The sequence below is a fragment of the Bos taurus genome, chromosome 17 (genome assembly GCF_002263795.3).
Source record: "Bos taurus isolate L1 Dominette 01449 registration number 42190680 breed Hereford chromosome 17, ARS-UCD2.0, whole genome shotgun sequence".
Lineage (NCBI taxonomy): Eukaryota > Metazoa > Chordata > Mammalia > Artiodactyla > Bovidae > Bos > Bos taurus.
In genome coordinates, this window is record NC_037344.1 from 2,440,698 (window position 1) to 2,464,030 (window position 23,333).

The 23,333-nt window shown below is 39.3% G+C and overlaps 1 long non-coding RNA gene across 1 annotated transcript; it reads right to left on the reverse strand.

Moving 5' to 3' along the window:
* Positions 1-4,091: 4,091 nt before the first annotated feature.
* On the reverse strand, positions 4,092-20,758 carry LOC132342569 (uncharacterized). The gene is made up of 3 exons (XR_009490976.1): positions 20,660-20,758; positions 4,465-4,638; positions 4,092-4,307 (listed from the first exon to the last, which is right to left on the reverse strand). It is a non-coding gene; the product is annotated as an uncharacterized lncRNA (long non-coding RNA).
* Positions 20,759-23,333: the final 2,575 nt, after the last annotated feature.

Sequence of the window (23,333 nt, forward strand, 5' to 3'; positions counted from 1 at the left end):
AAGCTTGAAGGAACCATTACTATCAAATGAGTCTTTGAGATGAGAATACATCAAGGCACATGACTCCCAGGCAATGGGTAGGGAAGACTGGGGCAAAATGAGGCCAGGCCAAGTGTGGCAAGGGCAAAGTGAGGCATAAGAATTGGCCAGAGTCAGCCCAGGCCCCATCCAGCAGGCAGCCCTGCCAGGCATCTGGATCCTAGAAATGAGGGAGGCAGAGTGAGCACAGATGATGGTCCACAGAAACAGAGTGTCTGCCTGCTGCAGCACCCAAAGATCACAGGCCCTGATGAGGGCTTCTTCCAGAAGGAAATGAGGATGCAGTATCCATTGAGGGTTGGCTCCACAACCCCAGTCCACACCAAAACAGGCGCCTATAACAGTTCCTGTATACAATGGCCTGATATAGTCAGCCCTCCTACCTGGGAGCAGAACCCCAAGGTAGAAGTAGGACTGTGTATTGGACTTTTGGTGCAGACACACCCAGGTTCCAGTCCATGGTTGTAATTCACCAGTTGAGTAACTTGCAAAATTTATATGTCAGAGCCTCCATTTCCTCGTGTAAATGGTAATAGCAAACCAATCTTGCAAACTTCCTATTGCTCTTGTTTAGTCATTAAGTCATGTCTGACTCTTTTGCAATCCAATGGGCTGTAACTCACCAAGCTCCTCTGTTCATAGAATTTCCTAGGGAAGAATACTGGAGTGGGTTGTCATTTCCTTCTCCAGGGGATCTTCCCGACCCAGGAATCAAATCTCTTGCATCTCCTGCCTTGGAAAGCAGATTCTTTACCACTGAGCCACCAGGAAATCCCAAACTTCCTATACAGATACATAAAATAAGGATGTAAATGGCTGTCATAGTAAGCACTCAATATATATTAGTTGTTGTCATTATTGTAGTCATTCTTCTGTTTTCTTTCCATCTTCTCCTTTTCACTTTCTAGCATTTAAAAGGACGCTTCCCCTGTTTTGCCATTTAAACTTTATTTCCTTCACGTCCCTAAGGGCTCTCAGTCTCAGCTCTAGGCAGGAGTCTGTGACTTACAGAATCTGAGGGGCACTTGAGGGTTAACTGAGGACAGAGCAAGGGGACCTCTTCTTGGGTTATGCAAAGGAAGTGACATCATCACTTCCTGAGTCACAGAAAAACCTAAAAAAAATAATCTCAGGAAAAATTTTTAAAACATTTCACTGTAATCTTGGTACACTGTTGTTCATACATTCATGGAATGCATAGACAAATTTACCAAATTTGGTCATAGCTAAAAAAATGTCATTCATGAATATTTTAAAATATTATGGAAATGTCTACTAATCTTGATGCTTTTTTGAAATGAAATTCTGCTTCTTTTTGTGTGAACTAACTCATGAATAATTAAACGTTTCAAGTTTTCCAGTTCGCACACCAAGGGGCCCTTAGAAATTAGTGAGTGAACTAATGAGCCTTGACTTTCTCAATTGTAAGAATCTAAATGTGTTTCATTCTAGAACTAGAATGTTCTTCCATTTTATGAGTAATACGTCCAAATTGATTAATCCAAATCTGGATTTGGTATATAAATACCCAGGAAGAGAGATTTATATATTGATAAAAACACAAATATTTGAAATGAAAATGTGGAAATTGGCCATCAGTTAATGAAAGCCTCCAATATGCTGACATCTGACAGCTGTCTGGCAAGTTTACAGTCAAAACTGGAATGGAGAACAAAGGATGTAAAAGGACAAAGCTCTTTGGGAAAATATATCACTAAACAGCACTTACATGGTGGGATAGGCGTCCTGAGCAGAACTGACTAGAATACTAGTGCCTGAGGACACAGTGTCTGTGGACATACTGGCCTCCTGAGCAATTCATGTAGATTATCAAACGTGAATAGACCTTAAAGTATGCAAGTGTTAACAGCCGGGTCGTGTCCAACTCTTAGTGTCCGTTTTCCAGTGAGTTGGCTCTTTGCATCAGATGGCCAAAGTACTGGAGCTTTAGCTTCAGAATCAGTCTTTGCAATTAATATTCAGGCTTGAAGGATTGACTGGTTTGATCTCCTTGATGCCCATGGGACTCTCAAGATTCTTTTTCAACACTACAATTCAAAAGCAGCAATTCTTCAGTGCTCAGCCTTCTTTATGGTTCAACTCTCTCATCCATACATGACTTCTAGAAAAACCATAGTTTTGACTATGCAGACCTTTGTTGGCAAAGTGATGTCTCTGCTTTTCAATATGCTGTCTAGGTTTGTCATAGCTTTTCTTCCAGGGAGGAAGTATGGCTTGCAGTCACCATCCACAGTGATTTTGGAGCCCCAAAAAAAGAAAACCTTTCACTGTTTCTACTTTTTCCTAATCTATTTGCCATGAAGTGATGGGACCCAATGCCATAATCTTAATTTATTGAATGTTGACTTTTAAGCCAGCTTTTTCACTCTCTTCTTTCACCCTCATCAAGAGGTTCTTTGGTTCCTCTTCACTTTCTGTCATTAGAGTGGTATCATATGCATACATGAGGTTGTTGGTATTTCTTCCAGAAATCTTGATTCCAGCTTGTGATTCAGCCAGCGCAGCATTTTGCATGATGTGCTATGCATATAAATTAAATAAGCAGGGTGACAATATACAGCTTCTATGTACTCTGTTCCCAATTTTGAACCAGTCCATTGTTCCATGTCTGGTTCTAACTGTTGTTTCTTGACCTGCATACAGGTAAGGTGGTCTAGTATTCCCATCTCTTTAAGAATTTTCCACAATTTGTGGTGATCCACACAGTCAAATGCATGTATCACATCTTTTTTTATCCATTCATCTGTTGATGGACACTTAATTTGCTATATTTTGGCAATTGTAAATAATATTGCTATGAATATTGGGGTGCATATATCCTTTCTAATTAGTGTTTTTTTTTTTTTTTCAAATATACGCCTTTTGGATATATGTGCTTCCCATATTTTGCACAAGAAGATGTGGGCTGATAATACTAATGCTGATTTTCCAGTGTAAGCCATGTGACTACAATATTACACTACATCCTATACATCTATACATCCTATTCAAGGTTCATTTTATCATTTGTTTGGATTTAATTCTATTATGGATACCAGCATGTTCATTAGAGCTCATGTGAATCTTATTCACAAGCTTGGAAAGGATCATGTAATTGCTTTCCAGGCCCTAACGTCTCCTAAGTGATCATTCTGCCAAAACAGTTCTGATATCTCTCTCTCCTACCCCTTACCCAGCATATAACAGAACAATGTAATGATGATATCCCTCTTATTGCTCTATGTATCTTGAGAATTTCAGCTAAGTTTGCACAGTCCAGTGATCATAAATTGACCAGGACCTGATTAACTATGCAGAACAAGGTGGCAGAAAAGTTCCATTTATTTTGTCCTAACAGAAAGAACCAAGCACAATGATTACAAAAAATTTTCACAAATGTTAAAAATGAATTTTAGCTTTTCAAAAGCATTATGTATGACTGAAAGTGAGATTGTTAGTCACTCAATCATGTCCGACACTTTGCAATCCAATGGACTGTAGCCCACCAGGCTCCTCTGTCCATGGGATACTCGAGGTAAGAATACTGGAGTGGATTTCCATTCCCTCCCCAAGGGGACCTCTCCAAACCAGGGACCAAACCCTGGTCTCTTGCATTATAGGCACACTCTTTACCATCTGAGCCACCTACATGCTTGACTACAATGAGTCAAGCATTTAAAAGTTCACTCAGACTCTTTATACTGAGTATAAACCAAGTAAGCTAAACTCTAAATGGGTGGGGCTCCCAAAGGCGAGATTTGTAATGATAATGAATACCCTGCAGTGGCACCAGAAACAGAGAAGACTTTATCCATCAGACACGATTGTCCCTCATCCAAGAGCAAGCAGCATTGCAAAAGACACAGGCCAGATGGCCTCCATGGTGGTCCAACTCATGAAAATTCATGAATTAATTAGGTATGTTGTTCTCTATTTTTTGCATACATCATCCCTTGACTTTAACACATTTGTTGAGTATTTAACTGTGTTCTAAGTATTGGCAACTAAGCAACAACAAAAAGTTTTAATAGATAAGGAAACTTAAGCAGACAGATTTTAAAACATATTTAAGCAAAACAACTGACAAAGTAAATCAAAATTTCTTATCTGTGGAACTTTTTCAGAACTTTCTGAAGGCAGGGGCATTTTTTATTCATTTCTGTATGTCTAGTAGGTGGGACGCTTGAGCCAGCATGTAAGAGGCTTTTGGTAAAATATCTGTTGGATAGATCGATGACTCCATCCACTAGAGTATTGTCCTTTACATTCTATTAAAAAAATGAAGGAAAGTTATTAACATGGGATATCCAGAGCCTGAAGAAAGAAATACAACATAGATTAAACCAATTAATTTTAATTTCAAATGTTTTAAATGCAAACATTTCCCAATGATTAGAAGACAGTGTTGTAAAAAAATGTAATTACACATTCATTTTGATGGGTCCTTTCATTTGTCCTCCTTGTACACATATTTTTATAATTGTCATAATGGAAAACTGTAGGGAGTCCCATGGCAACAGGGCTTCTGCTTTGTCAAGAAGAGACACACAGTTTCCATCATTTTGTGATTTACTTTACTGATGAAGCAAGGAAGAGACACTACAGGAAGAGATAAAATTGAAAACAAGGAAAATCATTATCTCAGTGAATCATCAATATTTTCTAGGTGGATGCATCCATGGAGTTAATAAATTAGTAGGCAGGTCTGATGTATCTCCTATTCTGCTCCCTCCCACAGTTTATTCACTGTCTTTCCTAACCTCTCTGCAAACAGGGAGAGCCCAGCCCTAGCAGCTTCCAGAGCCACCCACAACAGGAATGCATCAGTAAGCACCCACAGTATCCTTTGGCTTCTCTCCCTGAGCTCCCTGATTCCCTTCCTGTCTTCTGATCACTGCTCCCCTGCCCATCCCTCTCAGTGCCATCATCCTCCAAGGTTCCATCACAGTTCTTTGCATCCAGGCACCCTAGCACAGCATCCCCTTGATGCCACAACATCAACACTTCTGCTTTCGCAAATCTGGATTTTCAGCCCCAACTCTCTCAAGGGCCCACAGCTGGCATTTCTGCCTTTGTGCTTGCCTTATTCCAAAAGGGAAATTACATCATAGGTCAAACACTGCAGAAAGGTGAACAAAGGGAAGAAATAAAATAAGGCTTTGGGATCTAGGAGATCACTGATGATGTGCAAGAGAGCATTTCTATGAAATGTCAAGAGAAGCCATATTAGGAAGCTATGTATTGTCCACCAGCCAAAAACAACTTCCTTAACTTCTAATCTCTTCATATTTTGATGTTACTCCTGTTATCCAATCTTTAAATTCCTACCCCTCATTAATTCCAAATCTCAGTCACTCTCATGCTTTCCTTCCTATCTTTATTACACTGTTGTTAGCTATGTTTCATCCATTCATGGAGGTTCATGTTTTACCCTCTCTGCTAGTGTTTCAGATTCTTCTGACTTACTGAGTTCAGTGGATCATACTGAACCATTGCACTTTGATATGCATGTGTGCTCAGTCACTCAGTCATGTCTGACTATTTGCAACTCTATGGACTGTAACCCACAAGGCTCCTCTGTCCATGGAATTTCCCAGGCAAGAATACTGGAGTGGGTTGCCATTTCCTTCTCCAGGGGATCTTCCTGACCCAGGGATTAAACTCACATCTCCTACATTGGCAGGTGGATTCTTTACCACCACACCACCTCGGAAGCTTGCATCTTGATATATCCTAGTCTATTCTCCTTTTCTTGTTAAGTGAACTTAATTCAATTTCATTAGCTGCAGTTCTTAGAATAGACCATATTTGTAGGTAATACTACAATTTGTATTTAATACGTGTGAGAATTAGCTTCTGCCCCACAACCTCTCCACTGAGTAAGACTCAGAATAAATTCTGTCACATAAATATATTTACTATACAAATATTCATTAGCAAGTAGACAAATATTCATATAACCTGTTTGCAAGCTCCATAAATTCTAGTTCTTTATGTTTTTATTGCTTCAATTACCATCATACATTTAATGTCTAATTAAGGCAAAATGATATCTACTTCAGTGGTAGGATTCTGTTTCCATTACAGTTGACATCAGGAAACCAGAATCCTTTGACTCAAATGCTGGACCTAGACAATTAAGGATTAAATTTTGAATGTCATGCTTTCAAGCCTTGCTCTATATCCCACTCATGCAAGAGTAGAAGGATAGTCTTTAGTTTATGGAAACCAATCTACACAATTTGGGTACCTTTAATTTCATCAGTGAGAACTCATTTCTGACACTTAGAATGTTATTAAGCAAAGGATCTGATGTCAATTGATTTTGTTCATTTAACACTTACACAAGGACTTACTCTGTGGCATATAGTGCTCTAAAAACTATATCTGTGTTAACTCATTTAATCCTCTTGGCAGTCTACAACATAGTCACTAGTATATTCCCAGTTTACAGGCTCAGAAATTGAAGTGCAGGTAATTTAAATTCCTGAGATATTATAACTGGTAAATAACAGAACCAAGACTCCAATGGGGGCTGTCTGATTCCAGGGTTCAGTCTCCCTAAGTCCTCTGCCCCTCTGGATAATGGAAGCATTTAGAGATGTTAATGTTACTTCTGAGATACAGGCTTCCTGATTAGAAATGCTAGCTGATCTAGTGAATATACTAGAATGACTTGGGTTGTGGCTTAACCTGACTAATAATGACAGCCATTATGACCCACTGTCTATATCAAAGTATTTTAAAGTGAATAACTAACACAACACTAGTTAATTCTATGCTTTGTTAGTATGTTAGTGAAGAAGGCTGGTTTTTACAAAAGCCTACTTATTTAGGTTTGTAGATCTTTTGTCTCCAACTCTACTGCTTATGCCTTGTGCTGGCAACCATTCAAGGTACTTTATTTATTTATTTTTTTTGGAGTGGGGGGAAATGACTGTTTATTGAGCACTTACTGTATTTCAGGCATTTGGGGCACAATAGTTCTATATCTTGGATTTTGCAAGGTTGATATTATTTCAGTTTTGTAGGTGATAAAGGTGAGGCGAAGTAATGCACCCAAAGGCACACAGAGCTGAAATAAAACCCACCTATATTTGGTTTCAGAGTTGATACTTATTCTGTTATTCCAGGCTTTGTCTTTATTTTTATTTATTTATTTTTTAATTTTATTTTTAAACTTTACAATATTGTATTAATTTTGCCAAATATCGAAATGAATCCGCCACAGGTATACCCGCGTTCCCCATCCTGAACCCTCCACCCTCCTCCCTCCCCTACCCTCCCTCTGGGTCGTCCCAATGCACCAGCCCCAAGCATCCAGTACCGTGCATCGACCCTGGACTGGCGACTTTAGAATGTGTAGAATTATACAATCTATACATAAAGGGCCTTGGAGCTCAACTAGTTTAACTACCCTTCTGAAATTTTTAATTCTCTGTTTATATCATCCTGTCAGATGATTGTGGAGCTCTTGTTTGAATAATGCCTTTGGAGGACACTCGCTCTCTTGGGGCAGCCATCTAACTGGTAGACATTTCTGCCTATAAGAAGATTCTTTATGTTAAGCAAGATTTGTTTTTTCCCAAACCTCCAATAAATTGACCACGTTTCTATGTGGCTCTTAAGGGATAGAACTTATGAAAACAAGACATGCTCCCTCACAAAATAATAACAAAAATACAATGTTTCCTGAGGTTGCACACTGCCCTCATGAAGGATGCTGTCACATGAGAAGGGTCCATTGTGATGCAGCAAGTCCACAAATGCAGGACTCAGAGGAGAGAGTTCGATGAGGACTGGTGTTGTCAAGGAGGGTTTGGCAGACACGACAGCAGAATGGCCAGGTTCACAGCAAGCAAGCAATATGTTTTGTTGATGGATGAATTGAGCTGGTATTAGGCAATCTGGTATCTAAGCATGGTTCCTTTTATCATGATTCCTGATTCCTGCTTTTGATTGATCATGACTCAAGACCAGCTGTGGAAATACACCAAAGGTGGCTAATTGCTAATTTCTTGCAGTTTGAGGCAGAAACACAAATCAGCAACCCTTGCAAGATTGTTTCACACTTCTGAATCTGCCCCCAGAGAGCTGCTGATTTTGAATTGCAAGTTGCTGATTGCTAAGTGATCCATATGGAACAAGGCTGTTATTCAATCCTGAGCAAAGCATGGATAAAAAGTTACAGGTTTGTCCAAGTTAGAAAACCGGATGCTACGAGCCAACTCATTGGAAAAGACCCTGATGCTGGGAAAGACTGAAGGCATGTGGAGAAGGGGAAGACAGAGGATGAGATGGTTGGATGGCATCACTGACTCAATGGACATGAGTTTGAGCAAGCTTTGGGAATTGGTGATGAACAGGGAAGCCTGGCATGCTGCAGTCCATGGGGTCCCAAAGAATCAGACATGACTGAGTGACTGAATAACCACAGAAAACCTCAGTCTTCATATTGATAGTAAGAATAATGGAAACGAATATTACTAACAAGAACGCTTGAGCAGTACTTCACAACTGTAAATATTCAGTACTTTTAACTCAGATTCATACAGCATTCTTGGTATGAATAAAAAATCTCATAGAAGTCATGATGCTTCTAAAATGGATGCTTGGGGCTAGTGCACTGGGACGACCCAGAGGGATGGTATGGGGAGGGAGGAGGGAGGAGGGTTCAGGATGGGGAACACATGTATACCTGTGGTGGATTCATTTTGATATTTGGCAAAACTAATACAATTATGTAAAGTTTAAAAATAAAATAAAATTTAAAACAAAAAAAAAAAACAAAAAAAATAAAAATAAAATCAAACATACGGTATATACTAGACATGATAGGAGAGGTCAAATATTCAGACATTCAATTTAAACAGTAAATCTAGAACCAATAATGAACAGATGTTGACATGTATGCACTTAAGATTTATGCATTTTACTATGTAAAAATTGCATTACAATAAAAATATGCTTTAGTGAGAGTCATAAAGCGGTGATTGAACCAGTAAAGTAGTAAAGATGAGTAATAAATGGAAAAAGACATTAATCTATGAGCATCTCCTATGAGCTCTACCCCTTGGTCATCCAGTTCTGTACATCATCTTATTTATTATCCACCCCAGATTCAGGGAGCTGCATTTACAGATAATATAAGTCCTAGAGAGGAAATCTGACTTTCTGGGGTATCTAAGAAAACAATCCAAGTGTGGATAACCCCAAAATCTATGTTCTGTGCTATTACTTTTTTCCCCAAATTATGCTAGGGATACTACTGGCAGTGCATGAGGTGACTTCTGGTGCACATCTTCTAAGTGCCATGTGTCAGTTTAACATAATTTGGGAGAATAAAGCATTTAAAAGCATTATACAAATGCCTTTAAAAATAAATTTAGGTTTTTAAAAGTGGCTCAATTTTAAGAAAAATATGAAATATTACAAATAACAATATAATTGGCCTGCAGATGTGTTGCCTGGAGAATCCCAGGGATGGAGGAGCCTGGTGGGCTGCCATCTGTGGGGTTGCACAGAGTCGGACACGACTGAAGTGACACAGCAGCAGCAGCAGCGGCAGATGTGTTACCACACGATGTCATGGCAAAAATAATAACAGTAACATGGAATGACTAAAACTTGAGAAAACTAGAGTTACATCATGTTGCATCCCCACAGGCAGCAATTAACTTGGCTAACAGCTTAACCTGAACCCTGAACTGTTCTCCACAATACATTCCACACACGCTAAAGAAAATAATTCCAGAAGAGCTTAAATCAGAACAGAAATGAAACTTTAAGAGGTTTTTGTTCATAAATATACTCTACATAAATTTATATATATTCTCTCTGTTGCCTGTCTCTCTTAGTTCCCATTTGTTTCATGCTGGGTCATTTGATTTTCCCTAATAAACAGTGTGGCCTTTGAGGAACCAGCAAATTTGGAGCATAGGAAAAGAGAAAACCTATTCCACAGGCTATCCGGAAAAAGTTAATGATTAGAAATACAATATTAATATTTTTATTGCTGCAACCAAGTCAAAAATAGTAAACAGACCAGAGTCCAATGACCCTCCTTCAAAATATTAAAGAGAGTTTGATGAGAAAAGAGCAAAAAGCTATTCCAAGGGTATTGGAGAGCCCAGGGTACTAAATTATTCACTTATTTAACATATATTAGTTGATAAATTATTGTGGCCAACGACTTTCTTATTTGGTGAGGATATAATGTTGGAGGAAAAAAATCCCTGGTGCTTCTTGTAGTGTGTTGGCAAACATTTAAAACCACCAGCTTTCGAGGAAGGGGGGGACATCCCTAGTCCATATCATTTGCCAGTTTCTATGGTGTAAACATGTGAACCCTCGCTAACTTCAAGCTATCAATGTGCTGCCTCTGATAGTGGAGTTGGAAAAAGCCCATGACTGGTTCTTAGAGTTGATTCCAGCATACCACTGAGTCCTTCTGTATTGGCACTGAGAGAGGAAGAGAAATAAAAAATCACAGAAATAAATTTAAATCTCAGCTCTGATAAATCACCTTCAGAAGAGCTACATAGAAAGCCAAGAATACCTATCACTGAGGAATTGGACCTAGTCATGGAAGTTGTGGAAGGTTTCTCTAAGCCAGTGAAACTTGAGTTGAACTATGAAAGATGGGAAGAAGTTAACTTATTAAAAAAGAGAGGAAGGAGGATTTCCAAGCATAAGTAGCAGCATGAATATAAACTGTATGGTAGGGGAGAGCCGGAAGTGAAAACAAGGATAGAAGAAAGCCAGAATGATTGGAGTAGAGAAAGCAAGGGTGAGAAGGACAGAAAAGAAGGCTGGAGAGGACGTGAGGGCTTGAGACTCCAAGGTTTTATCCATCATGCCAGGAAATGCTTTATTCTAAAAGGAATGGTAAGGCAATGAAGTTTGCTTTGTTTGTCTTTGCTTTTATTTTAGTGTGTGTAGGAAAGATTATAAAATAATAGGAATTAAAATTTCAACATACCATTCCATCTGTAATAGAGAATAGATCAGAGGGTGGTCACTGGGGATGTAGGTAAAGCACTAAAAAGCCACCGGAGAAGCCCAGAATAGAGATCCACGGGGCTCAGTTTAGGGTGGTGTTGGTAGAGACAGAGAAGATCAGAGTTTGAGAGATATTTCAGACATGAAATCAAGAAGGCTTGATGAAGGATTGGATACAGAATGTAAAAGCATGAGAAGTGTCAAGAATAACTTCCGAGAAGATATACAAAAATGCCCACTGATTTATACTAAAAGATATGAGCATTAGAAGGTGCTCACATTATTATCAGAAAAAATGAAAATTAAAATCACAAATTATATTCAAAATCACTAAGAATAGCTACTAAAATAAAAAAGACTTACAATACTGAATGTTGGTACAGATGTGAAACAACTGGAATTCTCATACACTGCTAGTGGAAATGTAAACAGGTACAGCCACTTGGATAGCAATTTCCTAGCTTTTTAAAAAGTTGAATATAAACCTACTGTGACCTAGCAGTTATACTCTGTGCATTAAGGGACTGATCCTGCCCAAAAAATGTTTCATTCTTTCCTCCCGACTCTGGATGATAATCTTTTGTCTTTGGAATATCTTGTCTTTGCCTTGAGCCACACCAGATAGTGATTTAAGTGTGGGCCTTGGGATGGGCCTCGTGATTTGTGAGGGTCACACAGCTTAGCCTCTGGAGGGGCTGGAAACCAAAGTCACCACGTGAGCAGTCAGCTTTGTCTGCACGGCCAACCACTAATATAAAACCTGACGCCAAGAATCAGGTCAGCTTCTCTGGTTGAAAATACCTTGCATGTATTATCATACATCAGTGTCTAAGCACTGCTGTTTGATTCCACCGAGAAGCAAACAACTGGAAGCTCACACCTGGTCTCTCCTGGACTCTACTCTATGAGGCTTTTCTCATTGCTAATTTTAATCTCTAAACCACAATAAACTCTAACCATATGCATAATAGTTTCCTGAGTCCTATGCATCCTTCTAGTGAATTATTGAACTTGAGGGTGGTCTCAGGGACACACAACCCCACACGTTGTTAGGTACTTACCCGAGAGAAATAAAAACACATCCCTTCCAAAAGACTGCATAGGAATGTCCACAGAAGTCTTACTTATAATAACCCCAAACTGGAAACAATCTCAATACCTATCATAAGGAGTGGATAAACAAATTATGATATATTCATGCAATGGAATACTGCTCAGATTTAAACATGAACAAATTGCTGATATATATAGCAACAGGCACTGCAATGTGTTAAGCAAAAAAATATGCTAAGAGAAAGAAGTCAGACCCAAATGAGTGCATACTGTATGGTTTAACTTAAATGAAATTAAAAAACATAGACAGAATGAATCTATGGTGTCAGAAGTCAGAAAATTGTTGGTTCTGAGGAGTGGGTTGACTGGAAAAGAGCACAACAGACATTGTCTAAGTGATGGAAATGTTCTCTGTCTTGTTTGGGCAATTGTTATATGGGTAAATAATTGTCAAAGCTCACTGAACTGAACATGTAATGGTTGAGTATTCTATAAAAGGTTAGTTAGACCTTAACTTAAATTGTAAAAATAAACCATAAGAAAGAATGAGAGCTGGCTTTCTGATTTGAGTAACTTGGTGAAGATTGGCGACAGTCACTCTGATGGGAAACAATGGCAGCAATAAGCAGGTTTGTAGAGGAGTATGATTGCTATTCATTGATTTACCAACACTTACTCAGTGTCAAGTATAAGCCAGGGTCATTTTTAGACTCTCAGAAGTCAATAAAATTTCTTGTCAAGATAACTGCAATAAAATAGAGTAAGTAATTGGAAGAGGAATTATTTTTCAACACAGCAACAGGATATACTGGGTAGAGCCACAAGAAAATCCAGGGAAGCGTGACATTGGGGTGTCTTTGAAATATACAAAGTTGATTTTATGTGTGCATTTGGCTTAAAGTTCAGAGGAGATATCATGGTAAGACATGCATTTATAAACATTTATCATTTTCTCAGTATGGTCTGAGAGCTGTGATAATATGAACTGAAGATACAGAGATAAACATAAAAACTCCAAGCTTAGGGGCCTAAAACAACAGGAGATTCAAAAAGTCAACCTGAAGACAAATGTTAAGGACTGTGGTGTGTGCTAAGTGCTAGGCCAAACCAGAATGGGCATCCATGCCATCCCAGAAGTAAGCAGTCTTCTGGAAGTGAAGTCTACACATGGGTTTTAAAGCCTAATTAAAAACTGTCATGTCAGGGAAAGAAGAAAGGACATTTCATCAGTTGTTCTTCCTCCAAGAGTAAAGCTTTGCTCTAATGGCTTGGGATACATCAGTGATCAAAACCAACAGAAGTCCAAATCCATGCATTTGTTGAATTTATAGGATGGTGACATTTCAGTAAAGGCAGTGTGAACACATGAGGACTGTTAAGCACCCAATAGCACAGGTGGGTGAACAGATAGATTGTGGCAGAAATGTCTTGGAAAGAAAGAAAAGAGGGGGAAACGTGACAATATCACCACATGTTGCAAAAAGTTTGAGGTAGAACTAGAATTCTACCTTGGCTACTGCCAAGACTGACAATAGAAAGTTACTGCCAGGGCTCTGAGAGCCAGAGAGCTCCTGACTGCTCTGGACCCAGGACAGGAGCCTGGAGCAGAAACCCTGAGTGGAAGATGCTTTGAAACCCAAAGCTGCTGAAGAGATCACAGTCTAAACCACAGGCAGGTCTAGAGGTGAAGGCTAGGTATTTGTGCCTACAGACTGCCGCTGGCAGAGGGGAAGGTGCCACCTTCCTAGTTTCTCACATGGTGACACTGTGCCTGCCACTTCTCTACAAATGAGCCACTGCTGATTGCTCAGCTCGTGATGGCCTGTCCATCTTTGCTTATCTGGCTACCCTCCCCTTCAACATCTTAGCTCAGATATTATTTCCTCTGGAAATTTTCCCTAACTCCTTTTTTTTGCTGAGAGTCCACCTGAAACTCCCACTGTGCCTTGTGGCAGGATCTGTGTGCACCTGGGTTCCATGCCAAGAAGTGCACACCCCACATCCAGACTTCTCAGGGCTCTTATATTCCTGCCTGTGAAGGCCTCCTCAGGGCCAAGTGGAAATGTTTACCCAGAGCCCGTCCAACCCTTCTGAAGCTTGCTTTAGGTTCCCTGGACACAGAATTCTCTGTATAAATGGTCCAGACCCCACTTTCAAGGCCTTGGGGTATGTATGCACCCTTAGGCTCACAGGTGGCCAAAGTCCAGCTTTTTGTGTCCACATGGATGCACTCTGCACATCTGGGCTGGGAGTGTGTTTGCAAGTCCCCCACAGTATGCAATAGCCAGGAATGGGGCTAGAAGGGGTTGGGCTGCAGGTCAAGGACTGGCTTTCCTTCAATTCCATGTTTCTGTGTAGAACTCCAAGGAGCCATATTTCTAGGTTCAAACTTGGTCATACAGGTGTATGTATCAAGGGATGAGGATAGCACATATCTAATTTGGCAATGGTCTGTTAGTTAGATTTACAAATTTCCAATCTTTAGATGTGTGGAACATGTGTTTCATTCTTGCCCCAGGCCCCGCAAGCGTTATGGGTGGACCTGTCGTGGATGTATATACCAGAGTGCAGACCAACATCTACTGAACAGTTTTTGCTCACAAGTTTGTCTCTCCCAACTAGGAAGTGAGCTTCTAAAGGCTTTAGCTCTGTGCCCAATGAATAAGAGATGCCCCACAAATATTTATTAAGCTGAACAAAACTGAGAAGATGAAGCTCAAGAACCAGTCAGGGTGACTGAGTCATCTTCTGGAAGAAAAAAGAAGACAATTATAGGACTCGGCAGATCTAGAACTGGCTGTCCTCTGCCAGAGATTCTCTCAGGAATATTTCACTCTTAGTAAACAATGAGTAATAAGCGTTAACAAGAAATAAGCCCGAAAGGCAGACAGAATACATAAATGGATTTATTTTCATCATCTAACATTTTGGTATGAAAAAGGTATGGTAAGTCATATTGAAACAATCTTACAGCAACTGTATGAAACCTGCAAGTTAAACATTTTTACCTGAGAAATTAACAAGTGAAACAAATTAACAAGTAAAACACATTAACAAATGAAAGAATCTGATAATCAACTTTCTATAGAGGCATCATAAATTTGAGACATATCCCTCTGCTAAATTTCTCTCTCCAATACCTTTCGACCAATATACATCTCCACCTCTCACCAGCTTTCTCCTCATGTGAACATCAAAGAGCCACAGACAGTGGGAAACAACAGTAGACCAAAGGGAGGCACAGCGACATCCCACTCTCTGCTCTTCGTGTCCACTCGCGTCCACGCAATGCTGGTCCTAGCAGCAAGAGGGAAGTAAGTGGGGAAGGTGTCCATACATTTGTGTTAGAGTACTCCAGAAAACAGAACCAATAACATATATATATGTTAACATATATATATATATATATATACACACACACACACACATATATAATGTGTGTTAGTTGCTCAGTTGTGTTCAATTCTGTGACCCCATGAGCTGTAGCTTATCAGGCTCCTCTGTTCATGGAATTCTCCAGATAAGAATACAGGAGTGAGTATCTATTCTCTTCTCCAGGGGATATTCCCAAACCAGGGGTTGAACCTGGGTTTCCTGCATTGCAGGCAGATTCTTTACCATCTGAGTGAGCCACCAGGGAAGCCATATAAATATATGTGGTATGGAATGTGTATGCTCAGTTGTGTCCAATTCTTTGCAACCCCATAGACTGTAGTCTGCCAGGCTGCTCTGTCCATGGAATTTTCCAGGCAAGAAGACTGGCATGGGTTGCCATTTCCTACTCCAAGCCAGTGATCAACCTGGATCTCCTGCATTGGTGGGTGAATTCTTTACCACTGTGCCACTTGGGAAGTCCATATTTGTGTGTATGTATATATATATATATATATACACACACATAAAATGGAGAAGGCAATGGCACCCCACTCCAGTTCTCTTGTCTGGAGAATCCTATGAATGGAGGAGCCTGGTAGGCTGCAGTCCATGGGGTCGCTAAGAGTCAGATACAACTGAGCAACTTCACTTTCATTTTTCACTTTCATGCACTGGAGAAGGAAATGGTAACCCACTCCAGTGTTCTTGCCTGGAGAATCCCAGGGACAGGGGAGCCTGGTGGGCTGCCGTCTATGGGGCCGCACAGAGTCGGACACGACCAAAGTGACTTAGCAGCAGCAGCATATATATAAATTAGATTGATATTGCTAATGATATTGATATTTCTATAGATAAATGTGTATGTATGGAGCGATTTATTATAAGAAATTGGCTCACTTGATTGCAGTGGATGACAAGTGCTGGGTCTGCAGGGTGAGTGGGCAGTTGGAGACCCAGGAGAGCTAATGGCATAGCTCCATTCTGAAGGCTGGCAGGCTCAATACCCAGGAAGAACCATTGCTTCAGTTTTAACCCAAATGTGAAAAAGCTGGTGTCCCAGTTCAAAAACAGGAGCAAGGAATTCTCCCTTGGGTGCAGATCAGCATTTTTTGCTCTGTTCAGGACTTCAGCTGATTCAATGAGCTCTACCCACATTAGGGAGGGCAATTTGCTTCACTTAGTCTACCAAAGTCAATGTCAATTCCAATCTGAAACACTCACATCCAGAATAATGTTTGACCAGATATCCAGGCAACCTGTAGCCCAGTCAGGTTGACACATAAAATTAACCATTATGGTATTCAACCAGGAAAATTTGTGATAAAGAAATTATGGCTGGTAATCAGTATTTTAGTCATCCCTGGCTTATTGACCTGATGAACTTTTTTCTCAGCTCCTTTAGCTTATAAAAACTAGCAAACTTGAGTCACTTTCACCTACTAAGATTTACACTCGTGTCCACTATAAAATTCTTACCGTTTTCAGTACAGAAGAAATAAATGCTATTGAAATGAATTTCATCTGTAAGAAAATACAGGAGTGTATGTCCCTTTTAGAAATAAAATATCTGCAAACAACTTTTGGTTATTCTTCAAGTTAACCATGCCAAAGAATGATGGTGTGCATGTGCGCAAAGTCACTTCAGTCGTGTCTGACTCTTCGCTACTCTATGGACTGTAACCTGCCAGGCTCCTCAGTCCGTGTGATTCTCCAGGCAAGAATACTGAAATGGGTTGCCATGCCCTCTTCCACGGGATCTTCCTGATCCAGGGATGAACTCATATCTCTTATGTCTCCTGTATTGGCTGGTGGATTCTTTACCACTAGAGCCCCCTGGGAAGCCCAAATGTTGACCAGGTGAAGAATTGAAGGCATACATCCAAAGGCTTGTAAATGAGTGTTCACATCAGCATTATTTAAAACATCCAAAAGGTAAGAAAATTCAATTGTTCATCAACTGATTAATGGATAAACCAAATGTAATATATTCACACAATGGAATATTACTGTTGGAATATTATTGTATCTATCATGTTTCCCTTCTGTAGAGGGGGAATGTATTTGAAAACTTTTAAATATAGAAATGATTGTGGGAGGAAAAAAAGATCCAGAACATAAATCTCCCACCTAAATCCCAAGAAAATACTTCTAGGAATGTTAATAAATGCATAGAGAGTAGTATAGGGGGGTAAAATTTGTTTTGTTTAATATGCTCACTCTTAAAGGAGACTCAAAGTCTAACAATACTCAAATATACGGGGGTCACACTGACATGAAGTCATTTTTAAAACTAAAGAAAAAAGCTGGTTTGCATGGAAAATGTTGCATATAGTGCTGAGAACTCCATGCCTCTTGAGTCACTTCTCCCAGGAGGCAGTAATGGGTGGAAAACTTGTCTACCACCACCCCAAGGGCAGTGACCATGCTCCAAGGAGAATAAGCAGCACTGAGCACATCATCAGAAAGTGTCCTTTCCAGAATTTCAGTCTAACTCCTCAGGTAGAGCTATTGAACTGCGTGTGTAACACCTCTCCATCTGAACTAAAATACCTAATCCGTGGAGACTCGCACATTATCCTCAGTTGTGGCCAGAACAGTGATGGAGACTGAAAACACAGCATTTTTATCTGATCAGGAACAGGTGGTACCAGGCCATTAGTAGAAGCAAAAGGAATATACATACTTTTAAGTTTCTTTTACCTGTTAGTGCTTTGAAATATCCCACTTTATTCTGAAAACAAAAATCCATAAGTTTTCACTGAAGACACATGTCCTTTATTGCCCTCTCTAATAGAGAGGAGTGTGTGAAAGATTTATGCTACTGCATACTTCTACCATATTCGTACCTGGATCTTTGCTTTAATAACTCAATTAATGCTGCAAAAATAAAGACACACATGTTACATGTGATTTCTTGCTTTATGGGCATTTATCCATTCATTTTTATTGCAAAACAATAAAAGCACACCCCTCTGAGAGAAACCCGATGAGTGCAATAGCCCCTTTTGTGCCAATAACTATCTCTGTGACCTTGAGAGTCTCACTTACCCTCTGCAAGTTTCAACTTCCTGGAGGGAGGAGGGAGGAGGGTTCAGGATGGGGAACACATGTATACCTGTGGTGGATTCATTTTGATATTTGGCAAAACTAATACAATTATGTAAGGTTTAAAAATAAAATAAAATTAATTAAAAAAAAAAAGAAATTTTAGTACTACAATTAAACTGACCAATGAAGATCCAAAGTGAGTCTTGATAATGGCCTCATTAGCACCATAGTATAAGCCAGAGGTTAGGAAACATCCTGCTGGCCAAGCCAATTTTTGTAAATAAAGTTTTATTGGTATACAGTGGCCCTCACTTAGCTACGCAGTGCCTATAGCTGCTTTTCCACCACTACAGTGGAGCTGATTTGTTGTCACCAGGCCCACAAGTCAAAAATATTTCCTAAAAAAAAAAAAAAAAAGTTTCAACTTCTTTTACCATAAATTAGGGGGCATTAACTAGATGCTCTCTAGGTCCTTTTGACATTCACAATCCTATGACTTTAATTCTGTATTTTGTCTCAGTGGATGCCTGCACTGGTTCAAGCCATGTGGCCTGTGTTCTGCAGGAGAGATATGTTTTTGTGCTGTTTCTCAGCCCTGGTGTCTTTGTTTTGCTGTGTCCCTTTCAGAGTGAATAGCTGCTATGAGACAGTTATAATAATTAGCCAATCCAAAACTCAGGTTTATAAGTCTCTTCATTTGAAGATCTTTCTCTCTCTCTCTCTCTCTTTTTTTTTTTTTTTTGATTACTTAGCAGCTTAGAGCCTTATGCGTTCTCCAAAATGAAGGCCTCAGAGTTGGCTTTTGAAAAAGGGAAATGAGGGGTTGATCCTGCCATTTGGCTTGGGATGGGGTTGACTCTATAGAGGCGGCTAAAATTTTAATGGAGCAACATGGAGACTTGTATGTGAATCTGAAGTCCCAAGAACCCAAATCTCTTGAATCACCAACAAAGACTCTCTTTCCACCTCTAAGTTTTCATGCAAGTCTGAACTCTATAGGTAAAACTGTCTGTTCAACGACTTTACTTAGGGATCACTTAGAGGCTCAAATTCAGCATTTCTAAAATTCAGCTTATTTTCCTTCTCCACACCAAATTAGCTTTTCTATCCTCGACTTGAAGCTTTGCACATACTTCCCCTTTCCAGCCCTTCAGTGCTCTATCATTTCCACTGCATTGCCCATCACATCACCTGGACTATCACGCTAATAGTTCTACCCCCAAAGTTCTTCTCTTCTTTCATCCTGCTGCCATGGTCATCTTCCCAAAACAAAAGCTCAACCATGCTACTCACTTTCCACCATCCCTTTTAAGTTACCAACATTCACACTCCTTTCTACAGCCATCAAGTCCCTCCACTACCTGGCCTCAGTCCACTCTTGAAACAGCCCACCTTCATCACAAATACCTGAGGCTGTAGCTCTTCTCACCTGGAATTTCCCCCATCCTCTATCTCTGTGGGAACAAATTACAAATTGTCTTTCCTGTTAAATCTCTGATTCTTTCTCCTTCCCACACTAAAAATGAGATCCCTTTCTCTGAAATCTCATGGAACTTTTCCATACACATTTTGTGATGGGTACCATTTGTTCCCTTGAATTGCTGTTATTGTTGTTGTATTTTATCCTCAAATCCAGATAAAGGCTGACTTTTGCTGTTTCCCCCTGTTCTCTGACCTACAACTTCCCTGTGGGAAAATCACTACCAGAAAGGAACTCAACATCATGAGCATACAACTGATCAGAGCATTGATTAAGTTTCTTTAGTATACCAACTGAATTCTAAATACGAGGACAATTAATAATACTGTACATTTATAAAATAAAATGAAAACCAAAACATTGCTTGCTAAAACTGGGAAGGACTTGTCAATTTTTAAAATTGATAATAAATGTCTCACCACTGAATTTTATTTTCTTTGATTGAGGTTAAGGGGACCTGTTTCATAAATGTAACTCTGGTCTACAGAATCTGCAGCACAATTGAATGTCAAAGTTATTAGATGTTATGTTACCTACTTCTGTTCCCTTAAATTAAGTAGAATATTCTTAAAAGCATTTAAACCAATGTTTCCAACATCATTGCTGTTTGTTTAGTCACTAGGTTCTGTCCGACTCTTTGCAACCCCATGGACTATAGCCTACCAGGCTCCTCTGTCCTTGGGATTTCCAAGGCAAGAATACCGGAGTGGGTTGCCTTTCCTTCTCCATTTCGACACCATTAGATTTGTGTAGATTCCATTTGATGACATACAGCCCTTTGTTTCCCTTGGTATCCATGGGAGATTAGTTCCAGAACGCCTACAGATATTAGAATCCACAGATGCTCAAATCCCTTGTATAAAATGGCATTGGTTTGCAGGTAACTTAAGCACATCCTGTGGTATAGTTTAAAATCATCTCTAGATTACTTATAATACCTAACACAATGTAAATGCTGTGTAAACCATTATAAAGACAAAATAAATGCAATGTAACTAATTTCTGGCATGTAGCAAATTCAAGTTTTGCTTTGGGGAAATTTCTGGATTTTTTTCCCTGAGTATTTTCTATCTAAAATTAGTTGAATCAGTGGATGCAGAACCAGCAGATACAGAAGGCTGACTAACAGCAGATCAGCAAAATACAACTCTGCCAGAAAAAAATCTTTAAGCTATTTTCCACCCTAATCACCTAATTTTGTAGATGAATAATCCAGAGTGATTTCTTAATATTTAATTATAAAACATACAGAAAAGGAAAATAAGCCATTTAAAATATCCTTTCTTCTTCCTATATTTTCTTCTGTCATATATTTTAAAATGTTTCTCATATATTATAAGGTTATCTAAAAACAAAATTAAAGTGCATAATTTGATTAATGAACACAGTGCAATAATGATGAAATGCTCTATTTCATCATTATGAAATGTTTATGAAATGTTATGAAATGTTTCATCATTACATGAATTACCCCAGAACAAATACATTTTTTCCTATTTTTAATATGCTGAGATTATCCAACAAATGTTTACTGAGAATCCCACCATATGCCCTATTCTATTCTAGATGCCAGGGTATGGTAGAGAAGAGTACACAGAAAATCACAGGTCCTATTAATCTCATTCTACTCAAGGGAAACAAAATAAGCAAGTAAATGAATAAAGAGAATAGTTTCATGGTAACCAACACCACAGAGAACATTAAGAAGGGAGATGGAAGGGAGAGTGATTGACTAGGGAATATCACAAGGAAAAGTCTTTGATCAGTTTAAACCTGGAGGTTTCAAGGACATGGAAGGAGGTCAGTGCAGCTGGTACAGAAAGGGTGAGTGGGAATTAAGGAGATAGAGTTTGAGGAGCATGAAGAGACAAGGTTATACATGGTCCTATGTTGGTCAAGTTAATAAATTCTGCCTTATTCTAATACCAGGGACCACTAGACATTTTAAACAGATTATATGTAGTCTACATACTCTTTTAAAAGAGCATGTTGAATGTTGTAAGGATAGAGAATCAGTTCAGTTCAGTCACTCAGTCATGTCTGACTCATTGCGACCCCATGAACTGCAGCACGCCAGGCCTCCCTGTCCATCACCAACTCCTGGAGTCCACTCAAACCCATGTCCATTGAGTCAGTGATGCATCCAATCATCTCATGCTCTGTAGTCCCCTTCTCCTCCTGCCCTCAATCTTTCCCAGCATCAGGGTCTTTTCAAATGAGTTAGCTCTCCACATCAGGTGGCCAACATATATCAGTCCTTTCAATGAACACCCAGGACTGATCTCCTTTAGGATGGACTGGTTGGCTCTCCTTGCAGTCCAAGGGTCTCTCAAGAGTCTTCTCCAACACCACAGTTTAAAAGCACCAATTCTTCAGCACTCAGCTTTCTTTATAGTCCAACTCTCATATCCATACACGACTAATGGAAAAACGTAGCTTTGATTGGACAGAGCTTTGTTGGCAAAGTAACGTCTCTGCTTTTTAATATGCTGTCTAGGTTTGTCATAACTTTTCTTCCAAGGAGCAAGTGTCTTTTAATTTCATAGTTGCAGTCACCATCTGCAGTGATTTGGGAGCCCCCGCCCCAAAATAGTGTGTCACTGTTTCCAATGTTTCCCCATCTATTTGCCATGAAGTAATAGGACCAGATGCCATGATCTTAGTTTTGTGAATGCTGAGTTTTAAACCAACTTTTTCACTCTCCTCTTTCATTTTCATCAAAAATTTCTTTAGTTCTTCACTTTCTGCCATAAGGAGAAAGAATAGATTGAGGGAAAAGTAAGAATAGAAGCAATTAGAAAGCTGTACTCAAATGCTGGCTTGGATTTGGATAGAACTCATGGGCATGATGAGGAATGATCAGATTTGGAATATTTATGTTTCTCTGTGTGTGGGATACATGTAGGGGGTTTTGACCTAACAACAGTGAATGGTGGTGTCATTTACTAAGAAGAAGCAAATATGAGGATGAGGAAAAATCAAGAATTTCACTCCTAATATTCTAAGTTTTAGTGAGCTATTAAATAACCAAGTGAAGATATAGAATAAGTATGTGATAAATGATCCTGGCACCCAGAAATTATACGATTTGCAGCTCATCCAAAAATTTTTACTATTTTCTTACAGATATTTGGCAAATATTTTTCATTGTTTTCATATCTTCCCCAAAGCCTCTAATGGAACTTCTTTAGAGATAAATACACAACTAATTTCTTCCTCACACTTACTTCCTCACATAAATGCCCCAGGCTAAAATTGAGAAGAAAAATGTTAATTTTTTTAGGTTCCTGAAATGAAGTTTCACTCATCATTAGTATCAGTGAATACCCAGACTCTA